The 24,479-nt window shown below is 42.4% G+C and overlaps 1 pseudogene; it reads left to right on the forward strand.

Moving 5' to 3' along the window:
• Positions 1–1,484: 1,484 nt before the first annotated feature.
• Positions 1,485–24,479, forward strand: part of LOC147732433 (phosphatidylcholine-sterol acyltransferase-like) — an 87,966-nt pseudogene continuing 64,971 nt past the window's right edge.

Genomic DNA, 24,479 nt, shown 5'->3' on the forward strand with positions numbered 1-24,479 from the left:
AAATAGAGGTATAGGCCAGGCAACTGCTACCAAAACTCCCACCCCGCAAAGACAGTGACCAGCTACACCTCCCCAACCACATATATCACCAGTTAGGGGAAAATTGAAACATTTTTATCCATGCTGGTAGAACATCACCACAGACCAACAATTACTATCCATAATCAAACATGGGTATTGTTTAGAACTCAAACACCACTGACACCACCACCAGGACCAAAAAATATGCCACAGGAACATCTTAGCCTTTTACTAGATGTGGTTCTATCTCTCCTTTAAAAAGTGGCAATAGAAATTGTACCCTTACCACATCAGGAACATGGAATATTCTCCCTTTATTTTCTCATCCACAAAAAGGATAAAATCCTAAGACCTATCCTAGATCTCAGGCCATTCAACAGTTACATCTCCTCAGAGCACATTTAAATGGCAACACTGCAAGAAGTGATACCACTGCTACAGCAAGGAGATTTCATAACCGCATTAGACCTAAAGGGTGCATACTTCCATATTCCCATTCATCCACCACACTGCTGTTATCTACGTTTTCAACTCTACAGGCAACACTATCAGTTCAAGGTGCTACTCTTCAGGGTCACTACAGCTCAGAGGGTTTCACCAAACGCATTGCAGTAGTGACGGCTCATTTCAGAAGGAAAGGAGTACATATATTCCCCTATCTAGACGATTGGCTCATCAAACGTTCAAACTAACAACAGTGTCTTCAAGACACTCATAAGGTGATCAACCTTCAACACAAACTAGGGTTTACCCTAAACATACAAAAGTCTCATCTGCAGCCATTGGAAATTCAGCCTTTCCTAAGTGCAACTTGAAATTCTGTTACCGCTAAAGCATATCCTAGTACAGAAAGAGTGTGAAAGTTCACAGAAACCATATCTCCTTTTCAACCACAAGCTCAACTCACAGTAGAAGTAGCAATGGTGTTTTAGGCATGATATCTTCCTGCATAGCCATATTACAACACGCTCGCCTACATATGTGTCCCCTTCAGCACACTCTCCAATCTCAATGGTCTTTAAAAGAGGGGCATTTAGAAGATTGAGCGTGGGTAGGGCCTGTAATTCATTGCTCTCTGCAGTGGTGGAACAGCCAAGGGCGGCTCCTCTGCTAAGGCAGAGTGTAGCCCACTGCAGTGGATAAGGGAAAAAATAAAATGATACCAACAAGGTTCATTGCTGCGGGGCTGGGTTAGGCTAAGGTGGGGCTAGTGGCACAGGGACGAAGAGGAGTTCATGCACACTAAGTGCGCAGGATTGCTTGGCCAGCCGCCTTGGGCCGGCCAGTCATGCGCACTTTGCATGTGCCCCACTAAGCTTTAAAACACAGCCTGGTGAGGAACATGCACAGGCTCCCACTGCCTGTCTGAGCGCCGCTGTACATCACTTAGACCAATCACAATGCTGCATTGCAGCATTGTGATTGGCTTAAGGGGGCCTGTGTGCTTCCGAGACTCATCAGCAATGACGGAGGAGATACTGAGGCAGCCGCTAGGAGGTAAGTAGTTTAAAAAAATATATTTTGTTCCCCCCCGTTCCCTGCCAGCCCTAACTGGGACCAATAGCAACTTGTTGCAAGGCCAGCCCATCGAAGCCTCAATTCCCCCAATCACCATTACCAAAGATGCATCCCTTCAGGGATGGGGAGCACATATGGAAGATCTCACAATAGCTGGACAATAGCTCAAACACATCTTCATATGAATCATCTACAGGTACCAGCAATTCAGCTAGTCCGCAAAGCTTTTCACAATCACCTACACCAAAAAGTAGTACTAATATGAACAGACAATATGACAGCAATGCATTATATTAAAAAACAACATGTTCCTATCATTTACAATGGAGACTGATATCTTGAGAAGCAAGCCCTTTTTGTGGCAATGTAGTTTCAAAAAAACAATGGTTCACTAAGACAGTAAGTCCTATATGTTTAGAGGACCCAGCATTATACAGTGTATCATTGGCAAGTATAGGGAAGGACACATTTTGACATTGTCATGGAATTAATTTATTAATTGCTAAGTATCATTTCATTTTTAATTGTTTTTAACTTTTTGATCTAGTGCTCACAAATAGGTGAAAAAATGTGCTGTAGTGAGTTAGAAGACGTTGAAACATGCATCGAGTTGAACAACAAGAAGAGACTCCTTTTGGGCAATTTGTTATATAATAAAATAAGTAGTTAGGTTGTTCTATGGTCACCAGCGTTTCAATCTCATGTATTTGAGATCATCATCAGGACAGTTGTGTGAGCACCTAATATTTAGAGCATGGCTGGACCAGCAGTGTGGTGGATGCAAGTCAATTGAAGGCACATTGTATTCGGCTTACAATAGGAAGCCCGAGGGGGCTATCAATTTCGTCATGCGGCTGAGGTCCACGTGAGAATTGGCAAGAAACCACATGTTTGGGTAATTGCTGGTTTGGAGTAGATCAAGTCCTGTGCTCTGTTTATATCCTCTAAGAGTGACACGGGCCAAGAGTTCCTCAAAATCTATGTTAATCAATGCTTATGTTTGTAAACAACCAGTGGCTTGTTGCTAAAGAGTATTGTATATATCAAATAAGGCCTTTTATGCTTACAATGACCTACACAAGTTGTAATTCAAACGTCTGCTTTTCCTCTGACCCCCACGGATGTACAGGAGGAATACTTCCACAAGATGAAGGACTTGGTTGAGGCGATGTATGAAGCTTAGCAGAAGCCAGTGTATCTTATTGGTCATAGCCTTGACTGCCTGTATCTCCTCCATTTTCTCACTAAACAACTACAGAAATGGAAGGACCAGCATATTAATGGCTTCATCTCTTTAGGGGCGCCCTGGGGTGGAGCTGTCAAGCCAATATTGGTGCTGGTGTCAGGTGAGGTATCTGTTCATTATGTAGATTGCTCATGATTTTGTTGACATAAGATGTGGATGGTTACGTCCCTGCTTAAATGAGATGTCTTCACATGCACAAAACATACCCTCATGAAAAGGTAATTTGCATCAATTATACATGTAATAGGTCTTAGAGCCATCTTCTTGTGCATATTTCAATAGTCATTTTATGGTAGGTACAAACATGTAACAAAGATGCAAAATCAATGAAGTACATATTCAGCCACAGGTGATGGCTAAATATGTACACCATGGGTATGTACACCCAGGGTGCTTGACTCAAGTCAAGCACCTTGGTGTACATACCCAGAGTACGTTGAGGGAAAGTGGCTTGGCAGTTGGGAGTTGTGGTGGTAGGACCAGGCAGTTAGCAGTAGGGATCTTCAAGCCACAAGAGCTGGAAGATAGAGTGCAATTTGGAAAGAACTGGCATACAGAAATATAACCACAATATAGAAATGGGTTTGCTGGTTGAATTTAAGTGTCTGAGATTCAAAAACTCAAGATGTTGCACCAAAGAAGGTATAGAAAGCCAAAAAGTTAATAACAGTTATTGAGAGAATGTTACAGCACAGGCAGTGCTTAATTTGTAAATAAAAAAATAAGTGTCAGGGTCCTCGTCAGGTGGCCACTACAGCATACACCACCCATTGCCCCTGTCAGCACTGCCCATGACATACAAACACAGCAACTAACCATCACACTCCTACGAGTCTGACAATTCAGACTATTCCAGACCACCAATGCTATAAAAATGGCTTGAGTGGCAGGTATTAGTACATTTTATTGTATATTGATTGAATAAAAAAACTGTTGTGTTCATCTCCAAACAGTCAAACAGCACCACCATGTTGCAGACTGTCATAAGTCTTGGCAATTAAGTTCCTGTGCTGAGAAACGGAAATCACAAGCTTAAATTAAGCACTGAACTGGTATATTATAGAAGCAATTAAAATCCAATACAAGACAACATAAAAGCATATGGCAGTTCTGCTGGTGATGGCTCTTTAGATAGCAAAAAGCATTGAGCATAACATTTGAGCTGAGAGTGCCATGTATACCACATGCATCAAAAACATGGTGATGGACGGAATGCTTGATTTAATCTAAGCCACTTGCAATTGCTCTGGCTGCATCACTATCTATCACTTTAACCCACCATACCATCTCAATGTGGATCCAGCCATATGCAAAACAGTCTAGACCCTGCCCAAGGGTAACAATCCAGCCAAATTTCCAGGCGTTAAATGCCCAGACTTGGGTCCCCTGTTCACTGTGCCACTGGAAACAAGCAATATCTGGCTGATAAGCCCTAATCAGGGTGAAAACAGTCCTGGGTTGTTTGTGTTGCAGTTCAGGGAAAACTTGGCCTGGCGGTTTGGACTGGACTGTTCTGATTGGAGCAGGGTCAGGACTGATTTGCAATGTCTGGGTGCAAACTGAGGTGGCACGGTGGGTGAAAAACGATCCGATGAGAATAAGGCGCACCAAAAAGACTCCTTCTACATATGAAGAAAAGCCTTATATCAATAGTCACTTTCTCCTAGAGTGGACCAGTTCACAACTACACTCAGTTAACAGGGAACAGACACTCTCCACTGCAGTATCATGAGATCTTCATTTGGAAGGATACCACCTCAGACACAAATGTGAAACTATTAGATCTGTCCAAGACTCTTAATGTTACAACAGGTGGGAATTCCTGAACCCACCTACATTGGTAACAAGACCTGCTATGTGCAAACCTAGCTAAAGAGTCCTCTTTGGTGAAGACAACTTCTCTCCCTTATTCGACATTAAAAAGGTGATCAGTATTATTGGGTCTAAGCCATCACCTGGGGCAACACCCCATACTATCCTAGCTCGGCTTTAGAATTGTGACACTATTCTCCAATTAGCTAGGGAGAAACAATCTTTAACATATGAGGTCATGGCCCTATCAATATTTCCAGAATTCACACTTGTGGTCCAGGAACCATGCTGGTAGATCTAGCCCCTCAATGCAAATTAAGGCAAGTCTGCATACCTTATGCTAGGCTTTACTCTTCAAGACTGAAAATCATGCACCAAAACAAGCCCCATGTCCTCCTAACGCCACAGAATATCACTCTCTTCTTAAAAGAGATTGCCTCCTCCTGCAGCGGACTCCCCATGTTGCCCACATACACTGAATGAATACCTGGGTGATGTAAAGTGATTTCTTCAATCGAGTGACTGAGACCTTGGACAGTATGTTATTTCCTGCAGAGAGATGATCTACTGATGTGACTCTAAATGTATACATGTTTGTTCTGATAACTTTTCTGCTCTTGTTCTATGCTCAGATACAGGACCCGGAAATCTGGGTTAATGGCCCATGGCTTTTACCAGGGCATATCATATTCACTGCAGCTTTATAGGGAATCTTATCCCTACTGCCCCCCATTTCAGGCAGTGCTGCTTTGACGGCTAGCATGGCACCCCCAGGGGTACCCTCCTTCACCAAGATTGTTGATACATGTATTGCATGAGGTGTTGTTCTCTTCACAAGGTAATATAGAGGGTATTCACATTAACGTTTGAATAATTCAACCCGGTAACTGAGAATCCAATTTTCAGAAGACTTCTTATATAGTAGATATTGTCAGAGGTGTCATGGTAGCCCGTAGCTCTTGTTCTTCTCGTTTTCAGATTTGAATGTGAATACCCCCTATATTACCTTGTGAAGCCCTGAAGAAGTCTCCTTGAGAGACAAAACGCGTCGGCTATGATCCTTCATTCTTATGAAGATATGAAATAAAGAGAAAAATCTTTTAAGAAATTCACATGGGTGATCTGGGCATCCTTTTGTGTGTTCATTGGTTCCTGAACGATTGTTGTTAAATTGTTATAACTCTCTGAATAGTGCTGAACCTTTTTGTGTTTAATCTTAAAGTTTGTTTGCACTCTTGTATTGTTTGCAGTAGCACTCTGAGATGGATCTATCATGTTTTTATTGTTATATTGATCTTACTTTGCAACATTGTGATTTCAATGATTTAGCAGGCTCTTACGGGAAACAGCGTTTACAACTCTGTCAATGTATCACGCTACCATTACAAAGCGGTTGTTACAACAACCGCGTTTAGTACGCGATGCAATTACATCGCAAATCATTACAACCGCTTGCACTAGGGGGCGCACAGGGATTGGAAATAAATTCCAACACCTTCCCTACTGTTGTACAAACTGGAGTAGGAATAGTAATTAATACAATTCCTAAGTCCAGCGCCCCCCCATAGTCCAAGTCGATGTAAAGAATTGCGATGTAAATGCATTGCATACTAACAAGGTGATCGTTGTAATGACCTTGTTGTAATAGTATGCAATGTTATAGCATGCGTTGTAACATGCTATATTCACTCTTACTGTCTTTTATGGTTTACTTGTTTTAAATTGAAAAAAGATTTCTGAATTTTGAAGGGTGCAGCTATATTCATAAAATATGGTATTACATTTAAATGGATATTTGATGTGACTGATCCTTGTGGATATTACAGTTTGGTTCAAGTTATACACCAGGGCAAATCTGTCACACTTATAAACACTTACAGCCCCAATGCGGATGACCCAGGTTCAAAGTAACAAGTTTGGAACAGATGAACAGCATTGGCACCCCAGACTATATTGTGTGGCAGGGATATTTTGCTAGTCATTGATAAATCTATGGACTGCTCCCATGGTACAAGTTGCACCAACGAGTCCACTGCAGAGTTAATGTACTTTCTGGAAACATTTGGCCTAACAGATGTATGGTGTCAAGGCCGTCTGAATCCAGTTCCTCAGGGTTGTGTGATGCTATATGGGGGCCCACCTCTGAATTGACCCAAGTCCGGTTTGCAGAATGCACAGACTTTTGGGAGCGATTGAGCGGGGGGAAAAGAAACAGGGAAGGGGACTGCGGGGATGTAGACCTGCAAGGGAGACAAAAGTAGACAACAACAGGTCAACCTTACCTATTCTATCAATCTATCTTTTTATGGATGCATTGTTAGGTGTTCCTACCTTTGTCACAAATAAAGACCTCCTATATTCTGGATGCTTCAACGAAATAGATACACAGTGTATGTTCAATATCTCTATCTTCTATTTTTGATAGGAACTGTAAGCACCAGCAGAAAGAAGGGAGATGATGCAGCACTTAAGAACAAATCCAAGAGCCTTGCAACAACAGGACTTCTCAGCTAGGTCTTCCCCTAAAAGTTGCAGTTGTGGATAAAGAATATCAAAAGTCGCTAATAATCCTTAGCTTAAACACATCGATTATCTCACTCGATAATATGTGTAATCTAGTAGGACAAGGTATAGGGGGTTTTAACCTCTCTGCATGAGACAAGCCTGTCTCCTCCAACAGAGAGAACAACCTCCCCAGCGCCTCTATGTGCGCACTCCTCCTCTGCACGAGTACGCTTGAATTACGACACAGCCAACAGAGGAGTATACCATGTTGTCCCCAAAATACCTGAAACGAGAGTCTAGGAAAGCGTAGGCTGTAATCGGTCGTCTTCAAACACCGAAGGACTGTAAACACGTCTCGACCTGGAACACTGCGATGAACAAACTCTGCCGTGGTGAGCCCCAGGACCGTAGAAACAATTATCGGCAGCGCTCCTTAGCCTTCTTGCCGTTTTGTAGTCGACTGGGTGCGTCAGAGCAACGCCTTGCCTGATTTCCACCTGATGCTTTCGCGCGACTTTCGCTAAGCTTCATGGGAGACGTAGTTTTTGCCGGCATCCTTTGATGCCATCTCTCACACTTCTCGCGTGTAATCCGGAATGTCTTTCCTCTACTGAAATCACGCAGCTAGCGTAATCACCGGAGCCGCTTCAGCGTGGTTGTGACATATGGAGGAATAAACACCCATCTTTCCATGATGGCACACATGTCTTCAATGCATGTTTGATGGGCAAGCTTAGAATATTGGCATGGCACACAGGATGTCTACAGCTGGACAAAATAAATTGAGCACTTGCCTCGCACCCTAACAGTTAATTTCTGGTTTGGTGGGTGGTGGAGGTACCTGCAATAGAATACTCAGCCTTTACCTGGCAGCTACCACCCTCTGCACTACTTGACACAAGTTAGTATCTGAGATCATTAACTCCTTTCACCTCTATTGAGGCATGAGTAAGCTCTGGGAGTATGCTCATGGATGCCTTCAAATCCTATATATGAGACATCTGCATGGCAACGCAACATGTCTTACGTAAGCTCTGTGCGACTGTTTGGATAAACTTTAACTTGAAATCTGCACACTTGAATCAGCCTATATGAGCCATACCAACATCCAACTGCTAGTAGACATAAAAATGAAACTATCTGAGTTTATACAGATAGCTTATCAAGAGGTAAAGTGCACACATAAACATGCAAAAGCACAAGCATATGGGAGGGAGAGTCAGGGAGAATCCTTGCTGTGCTGGTGCGCCACCCTTGGACCTCGCAATATAAAGGTGGCAGACGAGATGGATTTGCATGAGGCTGAACATATATCATCTGAATATGTGCATACTATATCCAGTTACATTCTGCATATGCCACCTTCTCACAGGCCAACTACTTACAATATCTTGATTGCATTGTAATTGCTTAGATAAATAATTATCGCAAACAATTCCTTGACGCTCCTATCACACTTGAGGAAATAACCATTGTGATTTCTAGTATGCCCACATGTAACACACCTGGGAATGCCGGTCTTTCTAAGGAATACTCCCATCTGCTGGCACCTCAACTAGTGCTAATCTAGAATGCTCTCACATTGGGTGTTGTTTCCCCATCCCTTAGGGAGACCTTACTCATTACTCTAATGAAACAGGTAAAGTCACCCGACCAATGCGATTCTTATAGACCATTATCTTTTACTAACACTGACGCCAAGATCCTTGCAAAGTTATTAGCTAACCGATTTATGGTCTTACTGCCCAATTTGGTCCTGCAAAACCAATCAGGATTCAGTCCGGGTAGATCAACCACTAACATTCTTAGGACCCTATTTGCAATAATTCGTCAGCTGAACCAAGACATGGAGACTCCCACCGATGTTTAAGAATTCACTCTATTTAAGGCTATATCTGGATTGGTATAAATTGAAATGAATCCACGAGTTGCCCACCCTCCCAGCGCAAACTCCAGAATACTAGACTTTCTACTCCTGTGGAGCCAGACTTTGTTTAAATATTTGGGAATTGGGTTTACTAGAGATAAAAAGGCATTTATATCTGAAAATTGCAGAGTAATAATGTCAAAAGTTGATTACCTTGTTAAGAATGGAATTTCCTCCCAGTGTCACTTGTGGGTAGTCTCACATAGATGACAAATATGATACTGCCCAGTTTGCTATATCATTTCTATAGTATCCATATCCCACTGTCTAAGCAATTTTTCATAGACCGTAGGTCCATGATGATTACATTAGCATGGGTAGACAAACAACCCAGATTAAAATAGGAAATGTTAACATTACCATATGCACATGGAGTAGCAGGTGGCTCTGTATTTTGAACGCTATTACATCTGTGCTCATCTGCATTTCGCCTACTATTGGCTACACCCATCTCCCTATATGGCTTATGTAGCAGTTGAGCAGGGCATATCTGAACCACTTCTGCTTTGATAGGCCAGACCCCAAACAGTTGTCAAAATTAGATTAATTTTATAGTAGGCACTCAGTTGACATGGGAGGGTTTTGGGAAGAGACTAACATGTGTATTCTTCTTTTTAGAGCGGTGCCTCCTATATCCTGAGCCGTTGCCAGGTGGGGTGAGGCTTTATCTTCCTTATTTAAAAGGTAAGAGGATGTTATGTACCACTCAGGGACACATATGATGGCATAATGTTTTGTGGCCACATATTAAGAGAGAACTTATCTTGGTTGTTTCTTTATAAAGAATCACATGTGTTTTGTGCTATTATTTTATTTATTTTTTCAGAAAATTGAAGATATTGAGAGGGAAACGGGACTGTGAGATGCAGTACTCACACCATATCCTTTTTTGAAGTATTATAAATAGCAGTTATTGCAATTTTGTCTTGTTGAGGTCCTGACGAAAGTACATGGCTTTACCTTTTGCCTTCAAGTGCTAAAACATGTTGACCACCACTGCCTAGGACAGCTATTTATTAAAACTAGTCCTGGCACTCATGTTTTTAATCCTTGATCGTGACTAACACGAATAAGAATTGTTAGTCTGTTCACACACCAATTTTATATCTTTGCACCCCACTATTTTGCACTGCATTTAAAATATCATAAAAACTTGGTCCCACATATTCTATCCTTCTCATCTTGGTTGATATACTTTCTTGACATTCATAAGCTCTAATATTCATAGAGCCAGTCTGTCATTGTGTACATCCAGGGATACCCAAATGATGAAGCTAATCACCAGGCTTGGTGAATGATGGGAATCCATACACATAAACCTTTATGTTTGTTGCCATCTCACAGTTTTGATTCTTAATAGGAACTTCCTTTTTCTGTTTTCTGTTTTTCCAGACGCTGGAGTATATTCTTTGTGTACTAGTCAGTTTATGGGCCTACATATTCCAGCTAGTCTTTAAATTTTGGCCTCTGACCCTAATTAATTTCTTGTTGTGTGTTGTAAGAGACTAACATGCCCAATTGTATATGTCCCAGAACATCTTTTGGTTCAATGCCCTCTTTATCAACCTGCTAGAGAAAAGGCATTCATCCATACATTAACCAATTTGGGATTAACTACAATTGGGGATGTATTTCCAGATGGCCAGTTAATTGAAAGTCTACCAAAAAGAATGAGCTTGCTACCATGAAAATCGCCTGTCATTCAAGTCAATCGACTGACTTTTCAAGGAAAATCATTAGGTTTTTTTAAAAGAACCCTCACCCATCAAATTAATGGTTTCTCACATCCTGGTGTTTGGTCAACATGTTTCAGCCAATGGTGCATACAGATTGAGTCACAGTGGCTCTTTACAGGTCCAAGGTGTTTAGGGCCAGAAACCCCTAAAGAGTGAACTTCACCTTATTTCTTGTAATAGTCCAATAATAGGGTGAAAAATCGTAAGTTCCGAAAATAGCGCCGAATATACGCAGGTGTTAGTGAGAATGCGTTCACTATTTAGGGTTTTCTGGGCCTAAACATCTTAGTCCACTAATTTTTCACAGTATATCCACCACTGTTTTTAATACTACACCAGGAGTCCATTGTTAAGATCTATCCTTCAAAGGCGGATATCTGGAGGTAGTTTTAACACTTTCACTCATAAATTCACCTCATCACAAGAAAAAAACTCCACTATAATCAGGTATCTAGGCACACCTAAGATGCATTCGGCCTCTTAGGTGGTAACCCGGGGATGAAGCATACCACCAACTAGGTTGATGTGCAAGGGTTCTTTTAACAAACCTCATGGTTTTCCCTGAGACGTCATTTGATGAACATGAATAGCAGACAATTTGTTTGATAGCAAGCTTGTTCTTTTTGTTGGACATATGAAGTAAGGGAAGAGGAATGGGCTTTCCTTTCTCCCTCTCTTGTTGGTTTGAAGTAAAACAGTTAATTGGAAGCACATGCATTATGGTATGATGTGAGTTCTTAGTGGCAGACACAATAGTATATGTTAAGTGCACTGTTAGATGTCATACACCTTTTTGTTTCAATTGCTTTGCTACTGCCACAAAGGAAAGTCTTGTGTGTGGGGGCAGAATACGTCTCCTACTGTAAAACCGCCGCCATCTGATTTGATATATTATAATGAACAAACAATTAGTGACCTACTGTTCTAAGCTCCCTCACAAGAGTACACCTAAAGACATCTGGGAACTGCTACCCTCCTGTTTACTTAACAGAGCTGACCCGATTTGATGCTGGTGTAAACTGTCTTGATACGTTATTGTAATATTATATATATATTTGTAACATGTGTGGGCTGTGGATACATATGCTTAGCATACTCCTGCCATCTAGTGTTGGGCTCGGACATTTGCAACTTGTGTTTCTTCAAAGTCTTTTGAGTCAAGAGGTATTTGCCCACATGCATCATTGAGAATTGCATTCGCAAACGGTGCGAATCGCAATTTTCGGCCATTTGCGAATGCAATTCTCAAATTTGGGATGCATCATGCTTTTCGCAATTTTAGGAATCGCAACCATGTTGCGATTTCTAAAATTGCGATTGCATTTTAGAAATCGCAATTTGAGAGTTCTTAAATGCAATGCAGGAACATTTTTAAGTTGCGAATTCGCAAATAGGAAGGGGTAAATTAGCATGAAGTTGACCTTCATGCTAATTTGCGAAAACTTCCAAAAATGCACAAAAAAGCATTTTTGAAACTTTCATGTTACACACACACATGTCCTTGGTTCATGTGTGTGTGAAACTTGCACTTAAAGTTACATTTCAGGGGTGCAGGGGGTAGTCCTTTGGACCCCCCTCTGCACCCTTGAAAATGCATTCACAAATTGTGATTCGCAAAATGCTAATCGCAATTTGTGAATGCCTTCCCATTCATTTCTATGGGCCTCTTGGCCCATAGGAATGAATAGGAAGGTATTCCTTAACTGCGATTCGCAAATTGTGAATCGCAACTAAGGAATTTTTAGAAATGGCATGTAAAAATGCAATTTTTTGATGCATAGCAATTTGCGATTTCTTAATTGAGATTCCTTAATTTTTGCAATTATGAAATCGCAAATGCTAACTTTGATGCATGGCCGCTAGTGACTTGTCCTATATTCTGTATTGTGCATGTTCATTGGCTCCTTTGTGAGATTGTTTATCTCTGCCATAAGTGCAAACTTCAACTTTGGATCTCCTGTACCGAAGCTTAGATTCTTGCCACGAGGCCTTACCAGCACCCCAATTTAAAACCCTTTGAAGGAAGATACGACAATGACAAACAACCACAGTGTTCTTTCACATGCTTACATCTGCCTGCCCAGGATCAAACCCGTTTCGACCTTGGCTTCTAACTCTGTTGCCATCTTATTTCACTCAAAGCCAAAGAGTGATGGAAAAGACTCCCTTTAGTTTCTGCCCCAAGGGTCACACCAAGTACTCCAGGCAGGATCAACATTAGATCTGTAGCCTCTGCCTATCCCTAGAACACAACGAGGTGTTGTGAGAAGCTTGGTTGGCCTTCCAGTCTAAAAAGACTCTTCGGCAATGAAGGGAACCCCCCGGACCCATTCTACCATGCAAGCGCACTGAGCAGAAGATGTACCCAATATCTTTGGCAAGTATTCACTTGAGCTCCAACCGGAAGGAGACTTTGAGGACACAGAAGCACAAAATGTGCCCATGGACATCCCCATACTACTCGCCAGCAGCGAGAAAGGCCCCAACTCCTACCATAACCCATCAGCATCCAAAGGGCACGTGAATAATCTGGTGAAAGCCAACCAAACTATCAACAAGAGCTCATGGAAACCCACTGCCCTCGGACCATGGAGGTATCTGAAAGCAGGTAAAGGAGAGGACAACACCCCTCTGCCTAAGCAGGCACTGAGAGGTGCTGAAAAGCCAAAGGCACCAACTACGCCAAAGTTAAAACTAACCTTGGTGCCAAGTCGGAAATGCAAGCTTGGATGTTGGAAAAACACCATGAGGCATTAGACCCAAAAAGAATACCTTCAGAACCAAAGGCACCCTCAGTGCCGAAGGCTATTCCACAGCTCAAGAAACCATTGGCACCCAAAATGTGTTCAATGCCTAACCCATCGACACTAAAAGTACCCTCAGCACCAAAAACAGCAAAAACAGCGTAGGAGCGCAAACAGCAACCTGTTGAGCCAATACTAGCAAAACTGCTGGAAAAACTTGACAACAAAAAAAAAAGTTTGTTAACCAATCTGGACACTGGACGGGTAGTTGCAAAACTACCTTTCCCACCAACAGATGTACTCCCTAAAAGTGTTGTATAGCGTTTTAAGATCAGTGCCCTTATATAGATATAATTCACATTACCCTTATATAGGCATATAAATCATAACCATATTTAGACATAGCCCATGCAGTCCAAATACAGGCATGGCTACTTCCACTGGTTCCAAAAAGCCACAACGATTTCTTGGAAAACTCGGCTTAAGCAGTCAGAGACATCCCCTAGCTTGCATATTGATTTGTCCTAGAAATCATGGAGTTTTCAAAGAACTTCCATTCCCTTGGGGTTCTTTGGTGACGTTATTATGTCCGACTTTACGTCAAACTAGGCACCTTCAAGGTATAAATATGCCTACACTTGAACTAGCAAACACACGTGTTCGGAGCAGCTCGACTATCTACTTGCCCGACGCAGCTCGCTACAGCAAGTGCTGAAGGAAGGCAACCCTTCAGCTGGCACACTGATCGAGAAGCTGTTATTTCTCTTGCTGAGAATTCAGCTCCAGTGTTTCCAAGCTCCCCTCAGGGGGTGTTGGGAAATCGAGTCCCGAGACAGAGATACCAGACCTCCTTCATTCTAAAACCAAGGTTTGGAGCTGATTAGACCCTAAGGGAAATCTTGGATATATTCTTGGCAAAAAAGAGTTGTTTTAACTCACTGATTGACGCGGTTAACATTTCTCTGCAAGAATTTTATGGATGCAATATTAGAAAATTCTGTGACAGCCAACTAAAGGAGATACACCGCTTCATACCCCAAGGGAGTCTTTGCTTCAGCAATTGAAACACCCTCGTCCTGATGATGGTCTTCTTGACATCTGCAACCAAGACCGAAACGTCGACACTCCATCAACTCCACTAATGTTGTTTTACAACACATATTCGTAACCACATTTAATTGATCATTTTGGGTTATGTTTTGTTTACTAAATAGGAGCTGATGTGTTTTTTCATGAACTATAGATAAATTGTTTTTAATCTTTGTTCATGATCTGTTGCTATCATTAATTTGTACATTTATCTCCCATAATTTGTTTTCAGTAAAGATTTTTTCAAACATAAAAACCCCCCTGCTCTGCTCTTTCTTCCAACCTTCCACTGATTCGTTTATCCATTTAAAGAAATATTGTTATCCAGTGGATACTGTTGAGTGTTACTATAGTACAACTCAGAATTAAGACCAAATGATCTAAAAATAAATCCCTTGTAGCACCTCTTTGTGTTGAAGTATTAGGATTGTAGCAGTTCATTTCTTTTGCATGAGAAAGAAGACTGTTCAGTAAATCCTTTTATTGAAAACGCCTGTCTCTGTATTTCTCTGCACCTCTGTTGAAACGAAGTATGCATGATTGACTGAGTAAAATATCTATCTATTATTTCCATGACTCTGAAGATACGTTTTATCTTGGGGAAACAAAGTTGTCATGTTTATGCAGTTGTCAGAAATGAATCCCTTCTTGTTTATTCCAGAAACTTTCTAGTGACCTCTGAGCTAGCTGGCACTCACAATTAAGTCTAATATATTCGATAGAGACCTAGTCGACCTCAGTCCTATGTCAAATCTATAGGATATATTATTCCAATGCACAGAGGCTATTGGCAATATAGGAACTACACTACATGGCGCCCAACGTTTGGTAAGGTGCTAATTTAACGCTAGATACTAGAGTAACTCAGTCGTGCTTTTCACAGAGACCCCTTTTTCCCATAAAATGCTCCAATAGACGTCTGGAGTGGGTAAAAGGATAAAATATCCGCCATAACTGAGTAGGACGAAAAATCCTATGTATTAGTTTTTTTGGTTTGTTCAACGCTGAAGGATACAGTGTTCCAAATTATTGTGCACCTTATCTTTGTTTCCTTGAAACTTGCTCTGCAAACTTTCAGTCAACAAAATGACGGATAGTGACGCCAAGAACGGTGGAACTGCAGGAACTGCAACCCAATCAGGATTTAACATCACAGGTTTCCAACAAGACGACCCGGATGCAATCATCCCAGAAATTATAAGGAAAACCATCACTATAAAGTTTATAACAAATGGCCTATCATCGAGAGGTGGTAGGGTAATTTTTGTCATAAAGGCACATGAATATCAGCAGACAGAGGTATTCTATTCATGGATTGTCTTCCCTGAAGCAAATGCAGTATCGCATGTGTGTCACTTCTACAAAGTAGAGGCTAATCCAATGAAATACGTTCCTTTCGAGGACATTGAAATTCCACTAACTTACCAAGAGCACCAGCTCTGATTTAATGGTTCCCTACATCATCAAAATCAGATTGCCAGGCTCGGTCCACTAGGTGGACCAGGAGCAACATGGCCGGTTTTAGCCAGCTATACACCTCATCCTGACATTGAAAAAATGACAGGTGCAGAACTATTAGTTCAACTAAAACAACTAATCAAAAAACATAGACAATTGGTTCAATATGTCATGCGGACTCTAATAGTCCAACCTCCTATAAGGATTCCACAACAAACCCCTCACCAGGGGAACACAAATAAAATCACTTCACAGACTATACAATCAGTCATTGGTAAATTGCCCACACAAAGGAACACATTCCATTCTGGATAGCTCAGAAAATGATTCAAATCGAGGCAGTAAATTCAAATTCAAATTCAAATTTAGCTTTATTCGATTTTTGTTGCAACATCATAAAAGCACATATTAAAATTACAGGCAATAAAATGCAAGAAAGTTTAAAATAACACTCACAGATGTTTATACAAAGCTAAAAATATTCAGGATTAACAGCAATCAAATTATCTCCTGTAAATCAAAATTTAAGGAAATACAGATGGAATCATACAAATATATACATCCTTGCTATTAAAATTTTTCTGAACAAATGTTAAACAGTAATAGTTAATTAATTACATAACATTCATAAGTATTTCTAATACAAAGATACAAAGATAAGTTAAAAAAGGAAGTTAAAAAAGAAATAACAAGGCACTACGCATAAATCACCCAAATCACATGGTGTTCCTCAGGCCAATGACTATTCTTAGATAGGAGGAGACTGCTTTTATAACGAATTCTGTTTCCAGTTGTTTTAACTTACAGAAAGCTGCTCTGCATCTACTTATTCCCCATTTAATAAGGATCGGTTTCAAAAACCGTTTTCTAGAGGTGGCATAGAATTTGCAAAACAGGATGCAGTGAATATTGGTTTGGTGGGATAAATCATCGCATGGGCACTGCACTAAGTGTTTGGACAAATCATTACAATTGGGAAATGTCACCAAGCGAAAATAAGTATCTGCCTCGCACCTAGTCAGCAGCATTTGAGAAAAGGAACTAGAACTAGCAATAAATAAGGCTGTATCCCTACGTGAGAGATAAGTGACTGATTCGCCATGGCGGTGTGTTTACCCTTTTCAATGTACCACCTTTTTTTATCCAAATGTCCCAGGATTCGTTTTTTAAGCGTACGTCTTGGAACCCTTTCTAAACACGTTGGGTTTTCAAAATATTCTTTGTGCCCTATTTCCGATGTCATGGTTTTGATATAGTTTAACCATTTAATATTTACAACTCCATCTAACGATAGACAATCTGTAACGACATCTCTATTTAGAGATGTTTCTGGGGTTACCCAGATTTTATGCCATAGGAGCAATAGGGAAGATTTAATTGTATCCTCGATGAATGGTAACCCGACTTCATTATGGCTAAAGTAAGTAGACATGGATTTAGGGGCTGCCAATAAATAACAAATGAAATCATTTTCGGAGCGTTGAATCTGCTCCGCTTTGACAATCCCCCAAAGCCCAGCCCCATAAGTGCCAGTGGGAACACATTTTGTTTTGTATATCTGGATGAGTTTACGCACTGGGCGCCAACCCAATTTCCTGGAAAAGTTTATCAGGGCACCATTGGCCCTACTAAAGGCCAATTTTCTTGCAAACACTGCCTCTTTCCAGCTCCCTCTACAATCAAAGTTAACTCCAAAGTAAGAGAAGCTACTGGTATTTTCAATCTTTTTTTCCCCCAAAAAGATTGCCTTACTAGGTCTTATCGAGGTACTACATGTCATGGAATATGTTTTCGAGACATTAATTACTAGCCCTCGGGTACTCATATAATCTGAAAATTCAACCACAGCCCTTTGTAGGCCGACGACAGTACGTGACATTATTGCTGCGTCATCCGCATACAAAAGGATGGGGATAGATTTTCCCCTCACGGCGGGATGATCAAACTGAAAATCCCTGAGGTATTGTCCCACACTATTGATATATAGGGTGAAGAGAAAGGGTGCCAAGATGCACCTTTGTCTCACACCCCATATTATGATAAATTTGTCGGAAAAATCTCCCCCCATACCGTACCCTGGCCACTGCATCCCTGTACAGTTCCTTAATAAATAATAGGATCTGTTGGTCTATGCCCATATCACTGAGCGTCTTCCATAACATAGAGTGGTCTACACAATTGAACGCGGAACGTAAGTCCACGAAGGTGATAAATAGACTTCTTCTCTTGGCTTGGGTATACTTGGCTGTCAGTAATGCTAAATTAAGGCCCTGTTCAATCGTGCCCTTGCCAGTACGGAAACCGTATTATAGGTTAGTAATAATTTCCTTTTCCTCCACACAGACCTGCAGCCTATTAATAATTATCCTACCCGCAACCTTCATTAAGGCATCTAAAAGAGATATTGGTCGATAACAAGCGGGATTATTCCTATCCCCTTTTTTGAAGATTGGTATAACAACTGCTTCTGGCCAAGTTGAAATAAAACCAGAAGCATTAGAGCAATTTAGGACATTTGTTAGCAGGGGTGACCAAAGAGATAACTCAGATTTATATAGGTCAATCGGGACGCCGTCCGGGCCCGGTGCTTTCCCCGAAGCACTGTCCTTAATTGCCTTAATAACCTCCGCATGCTCAAATACGATCCCCAATGGGAACAACTCTGATCGCTCCGTCTCTACAAGTGACACCATCTGGTTATCTATGACGTTATCACTGTCAAGTATATCAGGGTTATTATATAAATTAGAGAAATGCTTAACCCAGATGTCCCCTGGATTAGCTACGTCAATAATGTCTGTTTCTTTATCTGTCAAAAAGGTAGCGTTTACTGCTCTCCAAAAAGCTATGTTGTCATTCTTTAAACATACCTCATGAACGCTCTTCCGGATTTCCTTTTTTAACTCTTTTTTCCTTCTAGCTAAGGCAGCCCGGTAAGATCTTCGAGTCTGTCTTACCAGCTCCGACGATCTGGGGGTTACATGTAAAGCGGATATCAGAATTTGGTGTGCCCTCGAACAATCTTTATCGAGCCAGCCCTTAACTTTTTGTGGGCGATTTTTATACACTCTTGTCAACTGTTTTATAATTTTGCCCGTGATTTTACCGAAGGATTCAAGAACTTGATAATTATCTTCGGATAATGAGAGGCAGGTTAATAGGTGGCCAAAAACTTTAGTAACCAGTTTTTGCATAACAATTTCGGGATCTACTTTTGCCCATTTAATGGAGTAACCATTGGTACTAGCCAAATTGATCGGGAAGTTATAACTAACCTTATTAATTGTTTCTGGTCCCTTTATTTTCAAACAGAATGAAATGGGATAGTGGTCGCTCAAGGCGGCAACAAGTGTCTCCCAAGACAAAACTAATGACCGGTATCTGGAGGATAGGAGGGTAAAGTCAATTATGGAATTTACTCCTCTCCCATTAAATGTTGGTTTAAACTCCTCCGCCGGTGAACAACTTTCGTTAATATAGCCCAAATCAAACTCGTATATCAATGAATTTAACAGATCCCCCAACCTGGAATGAACAAAGTGAGTTGGTGCATCTTCCCTATTCTCCGCCAGGAGACAAGTACCAGTAGCATTATAGGTACAAAGCAAACAATTAAAATCACTCACCCATAAGAGTGCCAAGTCCCCATCCACTTTTTTTCCAGTTCCCTTAGCAATCTTCTAAGACTAGTGATGATCCCTTCCCATAAGGAAGCATGGGCATTGTTATAAAAATTGACAATGGCCATGTTCTTCAAGCCCGGCCAGGTGACTAATAGGATCTGATAACATTCTGCTGAGATAAATTTAATAACAGTTATCCCTGCTGTATTTGAAATGTAGGTACATAAACCCCCTTTATTTCTACCATGCTGGCCTACAATAGCAGGTGTATTAAAGGTTTGATATCCCATTAAATGAATTTCTTGGGCCATCCAAGTTTCTTGAAAGCACAAAACATTGTATTTATTTATTATGTCTAACCAGTCTAAGCGGTCCACTTTATCCTTCAAACCCGCTAGATTCCAGGACATAATCAGCTGGCCTTTGTGAATATTCTTATCAATAGTATCAACCTCTCCCACCTTAGATGTTAAGTCAGGGGGGCCTTCTTCCCTGTATATCGTATTGTCAGCAATATATACAGATGGCTCATTATCCCTCACAATCTTTTCAGTCCCTTTTGAGAGTCAGTCTACCCCCTCCAATCCAGAGAGAGAAGCGAATCGATTGAAGGTGGCAATGTTAAAAGTAGGATCCGCCGTGGACCGCATATTCGGGTATTGCGGTCTTGTGGGATTTCCTAATAGAGATTGTGGGTAAAAGTAGCTTAAATCACGGGTAGATATACCTCCCCCATAACTCTTGTGATACCAGTCTTTGATGTGATTAGTCCCCCTACGATCCCTGAAATTGATAATGATCCCGTCCCCCTGTGCATCCTTCGGCCTTTGTCCCACCCAACCTAGTCTTCTTACGTGTAGGATTTCACCATCTGTGTTGGGAGGTAATGGCCTGTTCTTTCTCAGCCAGTGCACTACCTTGTTCTTAAGATCCTGATATCCCTCAGATTTCCCCACTTTCAGCTCTGGTACCCCAGTGAGTATTATAACAGAAGGTACCGCCTCTGGAGGGAGATCTATTTTCTGGGCGGGTCCTTTTACATTTTTATCAAAGTGAGATCCCCTTGCCATAATTCCATGCTTGTAACCTTGCTTACTTGTTTGCCCTCCATCTCTTACTTCCCTGGGTCTCGTAGGGTCGGGAACTGTATTCATGTTAAGGGGGCCGATATGTTATCGTGGACTGAGGGTAATGGATCAGCGCTATTCGAAATATTAGTTATTTGCGGCCCTTTCACTGGCACAGGGGAGGTCAGGTCATGTCGGTTAACTGACAATTCCTTAAGTAGATTTGTATTAACGGTACTCGTTTCTTGAATGGACCCCACTTGCTCTGCCATTCTTTTTACTCTCTCAACAAGTGGTAATAATAAGGATTTTACTAATTGCTCAATATTTCTCATTAGATATTTACAACAATGAGAATGTGTGGACGAGTGATCTTGGTCAGATTTACTTTCTGTGGGACCGTTGCCATTCAAGGGGCTTGTGGGTAATTTAGATGTCTTTGCTCGTCTTCCTGTTTGTCTATTCCCCCATCGCTTTCTTTTATTTGGGGGTCCTAAACCCGGTATTTTGGTTGAAGTATTCTTCTTAGTAGTGGGCTTACTAGATGTCAATAGTATTTGCTCCTCAGAGGAAATTTCAGTTTGAGATCCTATACTAATATCTATGGATTTAGGTTCCCTAGTTCTCGCTGGTGAATCTGGTAGATCTTGTAGTTGTGGGGGAATACCGATGTTGTTTAGTTGTACTATACCAGTGCCATGGTGGGATGGTGTAGTCGCTAACTCGATGAGCCCCAGGGAAGAGCGTTTATTCTGCAATTCAGAAGATAGGCGCCGCTCATTGAAGGCAATTTCACGTTCTAACACTGAAGCGGCCCTTGTAATAAACGTATCTAAAGTCCCTCTGACAGACCCACCCACCAGAGATTTTCTACCTTTACTGAGCCGCGTATCCATATTATAAAGTGTAATTACAGCTGAATGTACAGATGTAATACCCAAATACCTTTATATTTACACATGTAATGCACAATGATTATATGATCTTACTTTAATGTCAATGTCCCGGATGACCAATGCAAGAGAGGTGGGCCAGCCCAGCCTAGGCCAGCCCCAGAAGGCCACAAATGGCCCGCCCTTGTCCTGGGCTTCTCCCGGCGTGGCCCGCCCGTGACCTCGTGGGTGAGGGACCAGGCGTGTCGTTATGCTCCTCCTGGCACGTGCAGTTCCGTCGTCCTGCCCCAGGGGATCCTGGGGCTTGTAGGCAGCAGGGAGGTGGACTGGTGGACCCAAGCCTGGCCGGTCAGTGATGAGTGGCAGCCCGGAGGAGCAGGGGGGCGGAGCCAAGCCCGGCCACGGGAAAACAAGCTGCGACTCCAAGTCGCGACCCCACAGAGTAACAAACAGCGTCTAAAGGGCACCAGGGATCTCGGCCCCAGGCGCGTCTTTATGCGCCTCCGGGCACGTAGAGTTCCGTCGTCCTGCCCCAGGGGATCCTGGGGTTTGTAGGCAGCAGGGAGGTGGATTGGTGGAGCCAAGCCCAGCCGGTGGGTGGTGAGTGGCAGCCCAGAGGAGCAGGGGGGCGGAGCCAAGCCCGGCCACGGGAAAACAAGCTCTGAGGCCAAGTCGCGACCCCACGGAGAAACAAACAGCGTCTAAAGGGCACCAGGGAACTCGGCCCCAGGCGCGTCTTTATGCGCCTCCTGGCGCGTGGAGTTCCGTCGTCCTGCCCCAGGGGATCCTGGGGCTTGTAGGCAGCAGGGAGGTGGACCGGCGGAGCCTAGCCCGGCCGGTCGGTGGTGAGTGGCAGCCCAAAAGAGCAGGGGGGCGGAGCCAAGCCCGGCCACGGGAAAAAAAGCTGCGAGGCCAAGTCGCGACCCCACAGAGAAACAAACAGCGTCTAAAGGGCACCAGGGAACTCGGCCCCAGGCGCGTCTTTATGCGCCTCCTGGCGCGTGGAGTTCTGTCGTTCTGCCCCAGGGGATCCTGGGGCTTGTAGGCAGCAGGGAGGTGGACCGGCGGAGCCAAGCCCGGCCGGTTGGTGGTGAGTGGCAGCCCAGAGGAGCAGGGGGCGGAGCCAAGCCCAGCCACGGGAAAACAAGCTGCGAGGCCAAGTCGCGACCCCACGGAGAAACAAACGGCGTCTAAAGGCAGTATTTCCCGATACTACCCCTCATGGAAACACAGGATTTCAACAATCTATTTACCAATGGGGATCGCACCACACTTGGAGGACTGTGACACTTGGGGGTACAGTCTTTGCTGCAATCTACACAATACCACATGGTGTTCCGTCTATGGCGGTAATACCAGACGTCCTGAAGCAGATTCAAAATGAATACGTGGCAGAGCCTGCTTTGAATCTGGGTATGAAATTACTGAAAGATTTCAAACGGGTCTCAGCTATAATATTAGCTAATATTAAAGGTGCGGCAGCATCCGTGGTGATCTGTCAAAAAATAAGAGAACTTGATGTAACTGAGCAGCAATATGAACTGGCCAGAATTATTGAAAAATCCTATGAAGAACTAAGTAGAGATAGTTTGGGTGGGAAATCAGTCAAACCACAACTAACAGAAAGTCCTGAAAGGTCTATATTAAAAACTCTCTCACTGTTCCTAAATAGAAGTGGGAGAATACTAAACAAACTTCTAAAGAGAAGCGTTTTCGATCCCGAGGGAGGTCTCCTCAAAAGGAGCCCTCTGAAAAGAGGTATAACCTCAGGAACAGGGATAATTAGAAAAAAACTGATTGATATCAAGATACTGATACACGTTCCTCTCATACCTTTCAGACTTCCTCACAGAAATCGGAAAGAAGAGGACGTTCAGAACACAAGGAAGAACGCCTGAAGTCCAAAGACTATCAACACGTTCCAAAAAACTTAAGAAAACCCAATTCACCAAAAAGAAAGTAGCAGGTCTAAAAATCAGACATGCCGAGGATCTTGAGGACACAACTCAAGAACGGGGAGTAGGCCCAGACAATGCTGGACAGCGCAGCAGAAGTCACCATAGCTCGCAGGATCTTGAAGGATCATCTGGAGACCGTGGTCTTGAATGAGTACATCCAAGTTGAAACTGCTGACACCAAGGTTAGTGTACCCCATAAGTTATATGAAGTAACACTCCGGATGGAGGGGGACATAACTAGGAATATACGAGCACTCTTTTTGGAGAATCTCTCTAAGGGTTATGGCATTCTGCTAGCTGAAAAAGACTGGCCACCAAAATTTGTCAGGGAGTGCCCACATGGTGAAGATATCATTATGCCAGCCTTCTCAAATCATATTCCAATTCACTTAAAATACACCTATGCCAGAAAATGGACTGTAGCCCAGGCTCCAGCATTATTTAAAAATCATATAGGATGGGATGAGGATTCTCCTCACCATAAAACCCCGTTAAAAACTCAACCAACTGCACAGAGGCAGTACCCAGTAAAGCAAGAAGCTAAAAAACAGGTCAGGGAGATCTTAGATCAACTTGATTACCAAGGGGTGATTGAAACATGCACCTCGTCAATGAACAATCCTTTGTTTCCTGTCTCTAAACCAGAAAATACATATCGTCTAGTTTTGGACTACAGACATTTAAACTCTTGTTACCAAACCTTTGCAGTACAAAATGCACACAGTGCAGCACTAATGAATAACATTGTGCGGAAAAAATACAAACCACATTAGATATTTCTAACGGTTTCTTCTGTCAAAACATTGCACCTGAAAGCTGGTACTTGACCGCTTTCTCAATTATGGGGACACAGCGTCACTTCTGTCATCTCCCCCAGGGATT

The sequence above is a fragment of the Lissotriton vulgaris genome, chromosome 2_1, assembly GCF_964263255.1.
Source record: "Lissotriton vulgaris chromosome 2_1, aLisVul1.2, whole genome shotgun sequence".
Lineage (NCBI taxonomy): Eukaryota > Metazoa > Chordata > Amphibia > Caudata > Salamandridae > Lissotriton > Lissotriton vulgaris.